We start from the raw sequence: 13,797 nt of genomic DNA, 5'->3' as shown, positions 1-13,797 counted from the left end.
AGGAACATTTACGAACAAATGACAAAATTTTACGAACATTTTTTGTGTGTTTACGAACATTTACGAACAAATGTTTGTAAAAGTACAAAAAATGTTCGTTAAATGATCATGTTACAAACAATGTTTGTAAAAAAAGTACAAACTTTTACGAACTTATTTGTGGATTATACGATTCACGAGAATTTTGTAACTCCCCCATAAGAATTCACAAACATTTACAAACCTTTTTGCAAAATATTTTTTTGTGTAGTGTCTTTAATTAGTTGTCTTATTTAACGTGGCAAAAAGTGCAGGCAAGGTTTACTCTGCCCTATACATTTCCAAATCGCAAATTGATGAAATTTTGTACTTCCTCCGTTCTGAAAAAAACAGTCGTACGTCTGGGGAAAAACTAGGGATTAAAGAATGAATTAAGAGAATGTTTTTGTCATTGGTAAATATCCTATGTATGAACTGTTCTCCATGTTCAGAGATAATATGGGAATCCTGCCACGTTGGTAAGTTGAGGAATCGATGTGTTGAAGTTGTCCTTTTTACGTGTCTTTTTTTTTCAAATAGTTCCGGTAGATAGTTAATTAATAAAAATTGACCTGCAATTAACATTACAGGCTAGAAATTGTTCTAAATTTTTAGTATGACCAAGGAGAAATCAACAGTCATTCATTACCGATATGACATTTTTTATTTAGTTGCAGCTCTTCCGGTGTTCGCAAGAGAATTCGTTTCTTTTCAAAAAGAGAGACTTCGAATTTTTACCAAAGCTTTCGACCCTTGGTGTGGGTCTTCCTCAATGAGTCAATTAAAGTAATAAAGTCGTTTTGCAATTTGAAAATTCGTCTTGCGTCCGCTAACTATTACACTTCGCCACTTTAATATTTATTTAGGACTTTTCACTGAATTTAATAAAAATGTTTCAATATTGGCGTCCTCTACGTTGTACGGTCTTTGTTCAAGTTGAATTTTTTTATTAAATTCAGTGAAAAGTCCCAAATAAATGTTAAAGTGGCAAAGTGTAATAATTAACAGACGAAAGACGAATTTTCAAATTGTAAAACGACTTCAACTGACCAACTGAGGAGGAAGACCCACACCAAGGGTCGAAAGCTTTGGTAAAAATTCGAAATCTTTCTTTTTAAAAAGAAACGAATTCTCTGGCGAACACCGAAAGAGCTGCAACTATGCAAAATTCGTCAGATACATATTGAATACATTTTTAATTGCTCAAATTTTGTAGAATGAGCAATAAGAAGAACATCTTCATATTCTATGTATTCGGATATCTGGAGGGGAATTCTGCAACGCTCTGGCAATGCCATATGACAAATTGGGTTCGAATCTTAGGAGAGTTTTTTTCGAAAATGCAATTCTGCAGCCGTGACATTGTCATTTCAGCTCATGTGTCATTGTCAGAAGTTACATATTTGAGATTTTTGGCAATTCAAATGACAATGAATTTTGTTAAATAAATCAACTAAAACGTACTGTATTTTCATTAAATCATCAAGTAAAGGGATTTCATTAAAAAAATCAATGAATTGCATTTTCGAATTCATATGATATAACAAAAAAGCTCGAATGGTATTGTCGGGTTTCGAACTCACGCGTGATAATGCCACGAAAATTACAGAATTCCCCTCCTGGATGCTAAATGATTAGAAATAGAGACTTGGAACTTTCGGGGGACCCCCACCCATAAGTCGACCTTGGGACAATTAATATGCTCCTCATTCATTTTCCCAAACCATATTTCTTTTGGGGATTACTCGTAAACGTGTTGTGCGATTTTTTCAGTTTTGGATATGTTTTAGAGGTTGCCTAGAGCAATATTCGACTGTAAATTACTGTACAAACATTGCTAATAACGGTTTTTCAAGATCATAGTTTAGAATGGCTCCAGAGGCCGAATTTATCAACCGAATGTAACATGTTTCGGCTCTTTGGAAAGGTCTTGGAATTCCTGACAAGACTGAATTGGTTCCAATCGATTATGAACCGGTTAATTTTTAAGCCAGAAGATTTTAAGTATGGCTCAATGAAAACATAACTTTGTGAAATGCTAAAATTTATGGCATGAGACTTTTCTCCATAAATTAGGATCTTTGAAGATCTTTGATAAATGGGATATTTGAAGAATTTTATTAATTACGGATAAATGAAGCGAAACTATTTTAGGGTATAGAACTTCATTTATTTCAAACAGATTTCTTTTGTCATGTGTAAGATAGAAGAGATAGGGTAGAGTAACCACTTATCGCCATGTTTAGGAAAAAGAGGAATAAAGTTTATTATAACTTTTGAACACTTATTACAAGACAACTCAAATTTGATACAAAACTACTTGGATGTATTGGCTCTAGATACATGAAAACAATAGTCCTAGAATTTAACGCTGGACTACTTAAAAACTGACTTTTATTAACAATGCAAAAATAACCAATTTGTCGCCAATTTTCACCACTTTTCGCCAGTTTTGTAACCTCTTCTCGCCACCCACTTGAAAAGATCCAAACTCAATTATTTTAGGTAATGTTTTAAAAACAATACATTCAGCATTTCTTTTTCCTCATGATCACCTAAATATTGCTCACTTTAAACGATTTTTCTTCACTTTTATTTGAGAAATCATATTATAGATCTATTGCAGAAAGTAAACGATGCAGATTTGACAACTGAGAATCTACAAAGTGAAGTCAGCGTCGCCTATTGAAAAGCAATGACGACAGGTGGTAAATCAATTTCAGAATATAACCACTTTTCGCCATGCCTCATTTTTATATAAAAATAATATAAAATGAAATATTTATTAACTGATTACAAATTTTATCTATTTTACAATTGTAATTAAATATTCAATAGACAAATTATTTATCCAAAAAGCTATTTTTTGTTTGATGAAAATTTGATGACACTTTTAGTATATTTGGTAAGAAATATTGGATTCAATGCACTTGCTTAAAATATTACTCTAAAAATTGCTTAAAATCGTAAATACAAAACGAATAATTATTATTTTTCGACTCTATACGTAGCAGCAGTAAAAATACAAAGAAGTTTGCTGCTCATTTATTTCACAAATCGCGAAAAATAGCGATTTCAATATAAGTGGTGAAAAGTGGGGCACTGGCGAGAAGTGGTGATTCCATCCTAAGTCTCAAAGCAAAGTTCGTGGTGCCCTCGAAGTTCTATGTGAATTTTTGTTTAGTCTAGTTTTGTAAAATGTAACTCTAAGTTAAAAGTCCTTTATACAATTTCTGGTTTGCATTAACTCCCTTTTCCGCTATTTAAAAACTCATTAAACTTGTCACCTGACTCTCAAGTTTTTGACAAAGTTCCTCTCCAACTTTCAAGCACCATTAATCATGGTCAAAAGTATAAACAAATTCCACATTTTTTATTCATTTTTCGGGTTAGTAGACAAAAATATTTGTGTTACTCCTTGAGGCTCAAACAAAGAAAAATCTTCCGTCCCTTTGGAAATGCCTATTCTTCAGAATTACTCAAGGAATTACCTTCTTTTTGCACCCTTTATTTCCTCACCTTTTGGCTCGGGGCTATGCCAAGGAAAAAAAGGAACTTGATTTACTTCGTCGACGTGCCAATGGACACAGAATGTGTTGATGGAGAGAGAAAGCAACAAGCTCTTTTACTCTTCCTGAGAGAAAAGTTACATCGTAAAAAGTTAAGTGATCAAAATGAAAATGCGATGTGAGTGTGACCAATTTCAAGATACATTCGTCCACATTTCCCAACAACACAAACCAGTTGGAAGAATGAAGTTTTGGGGTGAGAAAAGAGATTTCTTTTAGAGAAATTTTCGATAGCATTGTCGATTTATATGAGCCCAAGGAGTTTTTTGCAGAGATATCATGGAAATTTTTCCAATTTTTCACAATAAATTGCTCAACCTTAACACAAACAACAAAGCAGGGAAAAAATGTGCTGATATTTGATTTCCCTGAGGAAAATCTTAAGTTTTCAGATCACATTCACTACCATAGCAGTACCAATTAATTATTTTGGATGACTACATAGAGATTTCTTAATTATAGTGTTTTTTTTCTATGGATGGCATTATTTTCATTTCTTTGCCGAATCACCCAAATTCTTGTCGTAATCGTTGCTTGAATATACCAATGAAATTCGATACGATTTGAAAAAAAATTAGGAACAAGAAATTTTTCACTTGGACAATTCCCACAATAAATTATCTTTAAGCATGATCATTAAACACTAACCTTGAATCTGGCTAACATTCTACATTTATCACCTGATGATTTCTGAAAGAGAAAGAAAAAAATTATAGGTTTTCCTTAAATAAAATATAATCAAAAAAGGGGTGGCAAAGCATCCCAGGCTTTGCGAAATGCTCGAACTCGTGGCTTAGATGTTATACCGCAAAAGTACTTTCACTTAATTTACCGTTTACCGGTTCTCAACCGATTCGAACCGATTCATAAATCTCTCAAAAGATCCCCCAAAATAGTTTTAAAATAGGTCTTGAAGGCTTGGAGACCGAGCCGAAAGCTCTGGAGATAGTTGATGTTTTTCCCTGAGTGATTGTCTCTTCCCAACGACTTCCGGATTTCCCTATTGTTAATCACATATCTTTCTTTCTCAAGCGTTTTGCATATATTTGCCTCACTCTTTCGTAGTCTTCTTCTTCTTCTTTTAAACGCCACAATAAATTAAATTTACTTTAATCGAGTTTTAAGTGCAAAAAATGGACTATGTAAATTTTTTGAGAGAGAAAGATATGTGAATTTTCATTTCATGAAATTCTCCTGATCTAAAAGATGTACCAGAGGTATAAAATATTCGTTATCAGGTAGCTGCGAGAAACATTTTGCCAAAGTTAGAGCCCGATTAGACAAAATTAAATTTTATGATGTGTCTAGTATAAAGATCATTACTTATTTCATCTAATAGAGGAAATGGAAAGTAAATTTTGAGATTAATTTAAACACTGCAAATTACACGTCAACTCATTGAAAAAAAAACTCCTTCAAATAGCATCCAGAATAGAAAACATGCCATAGAAAAATCCCACCACAACAGGACACTGAAGAAGAATAATGATGGCATTGTTGGAATTCACTGCGGAAATAATTCATTTTTCATTAAGCACCCACACTCGATGATTTTTCTCGGCATGTAAAACAGTCCAAGAGGAACAATACACCATCAAAATAGTAAAAAAAAATCGTTGAAATTCTACATAAAGATTTTTTTGGTGGCTGAAATGCAGTATGATAAAAATTCCAAACTCTCACTATGCATTCAATCAAGGATTATTGAGCAATTTTTCTAACTGGCAATTTAAGTAACGTCAAGGAGAGAAATCACTTTGGCATCGCAGAAGAGATTAAGAGTAATTCTTCATCATTTACATTAATTTTTTTTGCCGAGATGGTTCCTCTTCCTCCTCATCCCCCTTAGTATTAGTTTTGTGAAAATGATGGTAAACGTTTTACCATATTGAGGAGAATGGCCTTGTTCAATATACTTGCACAATATAGGATATTGCGCCTTTGAATTAAAAAAATATTAAAAAATTATTATTATGTTTATTGTGGAAAAATCCTGTAGGGGAAAGTGCGGTACCTCCGGACGACTTAAGCATTAGCGGACGATTTTAGCTGAGATTCTTTGCAATCTCAGCTTTTGTGGTCACAGGTGATATCGGACCCAAACTTTGGATTTACACGGTTTGACACTCTTAGATCACGAATTTCATAGGCGCTAAAAATCGATTTTCGTGGACGTCCCGTCGTCCCTCCGTCGTATAAGCACTTCTGTAGAGAGAACGGACAGAGATATCGACAAGCGGTTATCGGCAAAAGTAAAATGTCAATGGGTGGCTAGAAGTAGATGATGTCAGATCAATCCCCCACTTCCCCTTCCGCCATTTTGCAACACTTCCAAATATAGTTTTCTAAATAGCTCAGCCCCTATGGCATCGATCGACCTCAAATTTTAGTATGTTATAACAGGACATTTCGATTAAAAAAGAATTAAGTTCCCTCGACACCCTGACCCGAGCTATAAGTGGTCAAAAATAGAATTTTCAAATGGCCATATCTCCGGTTCTAATTATTAGAATTTAAAAAAAATTGGCGTTTTACAAATAATAGAGAACCGGTGACCGTCGGAGGATGGGATAGTTTAGAAAAAGACGATTATTCCCAAAGCTTGGAGTTCGAGCCGAAAGCTTTGGGAATAATTGTTTAAATCTAGAAATAATCGTCAAATCTAGAACTTTCTTGCTTTGTCAATCGGTCTAGGGGGTCTAGGGTTTCACAGGGCATGAGATTTGTGGGCTCTGTACTTTGAATTACTAATATATTTTTTAATTGTAGCTTTTGGAGGTTCTTGCTTTTTTTGATATGGATTTCTTTGTGAAATTTCACAATTAAGAAAAATATCAATAAAATTCAAAGTGCAGAGCCCCAAAATCTTATGCCCTGTGAAACCCTAGACCTATTGACTAAGCAAGAAAATTCTAGATTTAACCACTGAGGAAGGCTTGGAGTCCGAGCCGAAAGCTTTGGGGAAAATCGTCCTTTTCTAAGCTATCCCATCCCCCAACGTTCACCGATTCTCTATTATTTAATTATTAATTGTTTAATTTAATTTTTTTCTTTAAATTTATTAAAAGGGTGTTTTAGAAAGCTCTCGTGGAGTACTACAACTTTTTTGACAACCCAATTTCATCCGATTTAATCGAAGATTCGATTAATCGAAAAATCGCTTTTTGAAATTTCGATTTTGAATATTTCGAAAACTAGACGATTCTTTTTCTTTAAATTTTAGTATGTTGCAGCTAAGTTCGAGACCTTTCCAATGTTATGTCGCACTCCTCCCTCGATGTTCTCTGATCCGAGCGACAATTAAAAATGCCATGACCTGACTGCATTTTCGGTGTTTTTGAATCGATTTCGATAAAATTTTATTATATTGTATCTTAAATCGAGACCTTTCCAATGGTGGGTCCCATCCGTCCCTACACCAACTCACTGTACCCCGACTCTTAGGGCCTTGAAGACTTAAGGATTAGCCGAAAGACGGCTTAGCGTAATTATATTCTAAATAATGATTAAACCACATTTCTATCATTTTCAAGCCATCTCTCGGCTTAAGGCCTAAGTGTGTCAAGGACCTTACTATATCCAAATGGACCGGACTCTATCTCTAATGTTTATTAACCGATTTCAATGAACTTTTTTTTTCTTTTGTTGGCCTTTCCCACTCAGACTATTTAAAATAGAAAATGACCAATGATAAGCGCAAATAAGCTTATGGTGGTGCTTGCAAACTTGGAATATGTGAAAATTCGGTTGTGAGTTGAATTTTAGGGGTAAAGATTCTCGTCTGGCCAATTTCATCCATTTTGACCGACAAAAACAATTTACTCGTCGTGGTTCTTTATGGATCTGGCCGATCTGGCACACATTTTACATCAGGAAAATTTTAAGAACTAAAAATTCACTTCGCTTTCTTCCTCAAAAGATTTCCATAGGTCTATCCCACTCTCTTGGACTCGAAATTGGGCTAAACTAAATTTAATTTAGTGTGATGTAAAAAGAAGGAGAAGAAGAGTGCGAAAGTAGGATAGACTTATGCAAACAATTTGAGAAGAGGGTGTGAATTTTGATTACATGAAATTTTCTTGATCTAAAAGGTGTATATAATAATAATGGTGGCACAACGTTCCATAGAGGAACTTAGGCCTTCTCGCAAGGGGAGTTCGGGATATTCATTATTATTTTTGTTATTTTTTCATATACAGGGATGAGGTTGTGAGTCCCATGCCCGTGGAATCAAGTGCAGTGAAGCTCACTGGATGCAATTCGAACACCTTTAACGCCAGAAAAATTCCTGGTGATCTAAAAAGAATTCAAACCCGGGACACTTGCATCATAGAGCGAGTGCTCTACCACTTGACCCATTAACCCTTTAACGACGAGACACTTTTTACGGACTGAAAATCAACAATAAAAATTAAACTGAGAAAAATAACACTGTGCAACAAAATGAAACTTTTTTTCTTGGGTGGAAAATGATGAGTAGTTTCTTGTTCCTTGGTATGTCGTGAACATTTCTCCCAAAGAAACTTGTGGTCCATCACCTCAAGTTTCTGAGATGTCTTAGATGTTTCTGAATTTTACATATGTTAACGTACACGATAAAATAATATACCCCTATTTTTTTTCGCCCAAAAAAAATTCCTGGCCGGAGAAACATGGCGTCAAAGATGGCGTCTCGCGCTTCATTCGTTAATTGAGATTTTTGGCAAATATTTTAAAATGCTCTATCTCGCGAACGGGTTGAGATTTCTTCTTACTCTTTTTTTTATTTGAAAGATAATTTTATACTCTTTAAAACGATATACTAGTTTTCTTATTATCTGCTTAAGTTTTTTTTGTAACCGTCTTTTAAATTTTTTTTGAAAAAATTTAAAAATTAATTTTTATCAAAAACCCCATTCTCAAAAATTTTCATTTTTTTACTGTTGATCAGTAACATTGAGTACTACATTCCCTGAAAAGGCGAGCTTCCACTTTTGCGCTTATTTTTTAAAAAAAATATTCAAATTTTTACAACATTTTCAAAAAAGAAAAAATACCAATTAAACTCAAAATTTTGAGTTCAACTTTTCAGGGAATACAGTACTCCTCATCCACAATACTTATAGACAGTTGAAAAATCAAAATTTTTCGATTTTACGTTTTTGAAAAAAATTTTTTTTTTTTTGATTTTCAAATAAAAATGCCTTTTATTAACAAATTTACAACTTTAAGATACATTTAACACACGTGTTAAAATGTTGAATTTTTTTAACCTAGAATTAAAAATTTTTTTTTTAATTTTTCAAAAAAATCCAAAAATTTTCAAAAAATTTTTTTTGAGAAACTTAAAGAAAACAAAAAACCATAATTAGTACATTTATTAAATATGATTTAAAGCTTTATTTTTGTCAATAAAAGGCATTTTAATTTGAAAATTTAAAAAAAAAATAATTTTTTCAAAAACGGGAAATCGAAAATTTTTGATTTTTTAACTGTTTATAAGTGTTGAGGAGTACTGTATTCCCTGAAAAGTTGAACTCAAAATTTTGAGTTTAACTCGTATTTTCCCTTTTTTGAAAATGTAAAAATTTGAATATTTTTTTTAAAAAATAAGCGCAAAAGTGGAAGCTCGCCTTTTCAGGGAATGTAGTACTCAATGTTACTGATCAACAGTAAAAAAATGAAAATTTTTGAGAATGGGGTTTTTGAGAAAAATTAATTTTTAATTTTTTTCAAAAAAATTTAAAAGACGGTTACAAAAAAAACTTGAGCAGATAATACGAAAACTAGTATATTGTTTTAAAGAGTATAAAATTATCTTTCAAATAAAAAAAAGAATAAGATCAAATCTTAATCCGTTCGCGAGATAGAGCATTTTGAAATATTTGCCAAAAATCTCAATTAACGAATGAAGCGCGAGACGCCATCTTTGACGCCATGTGTCTCCGGCCAGGAATTTTTTTTGGGCGAAAAAAAAATAGGGGTATATTATTTTATCGTGTACTTTAACATATGTAAAATTCAAAAAAATCTAAGACCATGAACCCGCGGTTTGCGATTTTCTCGGTCGTCTTGAGATGGATCGGCCCGGTAAGTAAAAGTAAAATAAAATAATGAATTTTTGAGAGAAACTTCTGTGGTTCATAAGTCATTCAAATACGTAATTTCTGGATAACGGTATATTTTACGACCCTATGATATTCAGGAGACTATTTTTGTAAAGGATTCAAGTCGTCCCACGAATCCTTTTCATGGATTTGGAGGATATTTAGGAGTTTATGAAGCAAATCTAAAAAATGAAGGGATAGGGATATGAGATGTTCCAGGAAAAATGTCCTTGAATCCTCCTCTACACATCCTTGAGTTATCCTTGGATACCAACATCCTAGGATGTACAACTTTTTTCAAATATTTCGAAAAATTTCTTAAAGATTTTTTTCTTAAGATATCGCAGAAACTTGAGGTGATGGACCACAAGTTTCTTCGGTAGAAATGTTCAGGACATACCAAGGAACAAGAAACTACTCATTATTTTCCATCCCATCTTTGGCTGTTGCACAGTGTAATCAATGATAAATCTTATATCTAGCTTTGGAAATTCCAACAAAATCTGATTCGGTGTATTTTGTGCTTCTGTGAACGATACACTGAGTGAGAGAAATCCGAAAAAGTTAAAATAACATTCCGGAAATGTTTATTTTACCCTGCAGTATTGATCCGAAATCGGTGTAAATATTACCCTTTTCAGGTGTATTAGGGGTTAAAGTTACCCTTTTTCATGTGAATTTTATCCTTAAAAAGGTGTAAAATTAACATTAAAAAATGTTGATATATTTTTACACCTAAAAAGTGTTAAAGTTATGAAGAAAAAAAAGTTAAACGCACCCCCGTTTTTTTTCAGTGTAGCGACAAAAATAGCCCAAAAATTTAAGTATTTTTTCTGGCAATACCAATGAATATTATTTTTCGCTTTAGGGCAGAATTACATTGACAGTAAAATGCTCACCGTCACCGTCAAAGCCCCCACCGTATTTCGTTAATTTACGCATTTTCATTGTAATTTTTACGCAAATTCTCAATTACCGTGTTACATTATCTCATACTCGGTGGCACTAGGTGAAAATAGTATAAGAAAATTGAATAAATAAAGCGAAAATGCGATAAACGGTGAGCAAAAACACTGTACGAAAAACTGTAGCAAAAAAATCCTACAGTTTTTTTTTGCTTACCGTTTGTCGCATTTTCGCTTTAGGGCAGAATCACATTGACAGTGACATTGCTCACCGTCACCGTCAAAGCCCTCACCGTATTTCGTTGATTTACGCATTTTTCTTGCAATTCTTACGCAAATTTTCCATTATGATATTACCTTGTCTCATACTCGGTGGCACTAGGTGAAAATAGTATAAGAAAATTGAATAAATAAAGCGAAAATGCGATAAACAATAAGCAAAAAAAAAACTGTAGGATTTTTTTGCTACAGTTTTTCGTACAGTTTTTTTGCTCACCGTTTATCGAATTTTCGTTTTTTTTTCTTCAATTTTCTTCTATTATTTTCACCTAGTGCCACCGAGTATGAGATAATGTAACACGGTAATGGAAAATTTGCGTAAAAATTGCAATGAAAATGCGTAAATCAACGAAATACGGTGAGGGCTTTGACGGTGACGGTGAGCATTTTACTGTCAATGTGATTCTGCCCTTATTTATTCAATTTTCTTAAACTATTTTCACGTAGTGCCACCGGGTATGAGACAAGGTAATATCGTAATGGAAAATTTGCGTAAGAATTGCAATGAGAATGCGTAAATCAACGAAATACGGTGAGGGCTTTGACGGTGACGGTGAGCATTTTACTGTCAATGTGATTCTGCCCTTAATCAAAAATATTACGTATGAGTATTGTAGTTTTTATTGTCAAAAGGTTTTTGCTTAAAAAAAATTAGAAGTATAAAAAATAAATAAAATCAATTATGAATTTGAGAATTTAACAATTCGCCATTTTTGAGCTTAAACATTTACTACATATCAAATAGCTAGACACTTGCAAAAATATTCTAGATTCCTTCAACGTTCTACTTTACAATTATGTACAGACATAAGAAAAAAATAACTTTAGGTAGTCAGGAAAAATTATTTTCTTAGTGGGACACCAGTGTTCCAATCGTCCTTAAAGGGTTAAGTGCCACATAAAAGGTGTGCCAGAGCTATTACAGTAGAGTCTCGCTATAGTCCATATTTGGTTTGAAATTTGACACTTGGGTCGCACTATAGTCCATGTCATTTTTTAAAATTATCAACGATTTTTAGTATTGAAATTGCTCGACGGCTTCCACTTTCTTTGCGTTTGTGGTACTTGGCCTTGCTCTCTTCATTTCATTGTGGATCACAATTATCACAACTACTTAATAAAGTTTCCCAAAAATATTAAAATAATTATGCATGTCGCATACTAAAAAACATAACCTAACTTAAAATCAGTGTTTTGAAATCAACGGTCGATAAATTGTGGACTATAGAGCGATGGCCTATAGCGAGACTCTACTGTACTTCCAAAATTCAATTCACAATCGAATTTTCACGCATTCCGAGTTGCAAGCACCCCGAGTTGCACGCATTTCAAGGTTACCTGTAAAGAATCTCAGCTACCATAAGACCGGCTTCTTCTACTTTTTACTTTACTCAGACCTAAGATTTAGCCCAGTTCCCGATGATCTCGAAATTCAAAATAGCAACCAATTTTATTGCTTTTTCCAAATTTAATGGCTCACTAGCTTATATTTGTCCAATCTTAAGTGATAATTTTCCAAAAAATCGTGATTGATAAGAAATTAGAGAAATTAAGCTGTCTGGTTAAGGCTTAGGTCTGAAGCCCGTTTAAGCTTATCTGGGCTTATCACTGGTTTTTCTTGCTATGTTCCTAATGTATTTGGCCCATATAGCTGTTTTCAAGAAAAAATTATTTGTTCGAAACTTTCAACTAAAGTTAAATATTCAACTGATAGTTTAATTTTCAAGTGTAAGTTAAATTTTACAGCAATAATCGTTTGAAATTTCAACTTTTTCTTCTAATATTACTACGATTATTGGTTTAATATCGGGAATTCAATTAGAAAAATTCATCTTGTTTTTACTGTGTAGGCATTCAAATTCAAAACCATTTTCGAGAAGTGCGAAAAGTTCTGTAGTTCATTGAGCATTGCACAGATAGCGCTAATTAAACCTTCCAAATGTCGAATTTCAAATTTAACGGTTTTATAAAAAGCTCTCTAGAAAGAAAATGGAATTTTCATGCGAAAAACCAGAAATTAACTTGAATAGTCATTTGAAATCTTATTTGAGGCACCATACATTGTTGAAAGTTGTCGTAATTACTCATACGCTTTCTGCACCGATTTTACAAAAAAAAATCAAATTCAACGCTAGGTTGGGAAATTCATTTTAGGAAAGTTACATTTTCTCCATGAAAATGTGAATTTTCTGCAATCCAGGTGATATTTAAAGACTTAGGGTAAGTGTGCCAAATTCCGGCCACCTTTTTTGTTCCTCGAATTTCCATGAACTTTTAGATTTTACGTACTCTACAGATTATACAATGCAAAAGAATAACAAAAAATGTAACTTCGACAAACGAGATGACGTGAAAAAGACATTTGAAGAATTCCCGAAGGGCAAGGAAGAGAATGAAGGTGGCCGAAATAGGGCACCAAAGCTATGTTTACATTTTTATTCATTTTAAAATGTTTTAAGAATGATTTTAGAGTAAAAAAAAGACGGTAAACTCTTTACAAGGTTCCAAGCAATACTCTTTCAGAAGAAAGAATAAAATAATCAAATTGTATTTAAAATATTACATTTCAAACTTAAGACTTTGACACTTGCATGCAACTATGCCGAACAAGCGTCCGGCAAGTTGGCCTTTTTATATGGAGCTATTTGAAGCCAATTCCTAAATTGATCTCGGACTCTGCTCACAGTGCTCCGAGGAAAAAATTTATTTAAACAAAAATTTAGTATATTTATCCCTCCATACGGAAAGGTGTCTTATAATACGGAAAAACTTCTCACTTTTTAAATATTTAGCATAACTATCACGAGTGAAGAAAAATTCCCATACGCATTTGTATGTGAAAGTAAGAAATTGGCTTCAACTTTGAAGGCCACTCGTTGGGGACTAGATGCCGAAATTTGGCACACTTACCCTATATTATTATTTCTAATGTCACTCAAA

Source organism: Phlebotomus papatasi, chromosome 3, assembly GCF_024763615.1.
Source record: "Phlebotomus papatasi isolate M1 chromosome 3, Ppap_2.1, whole genome shotgun sequence".
Taxonomy (NCBI): Eukaryota; Metazoa; Arthropoda; class Insecta; order Diptera; family Psychodidae; genus Phlebotomus; species Phlebotomus papatasi.
The sequence above is the reverse complement of the archived record's forward strand: the minus strand, read 5'-3'. Positions refer to the sequence as shown.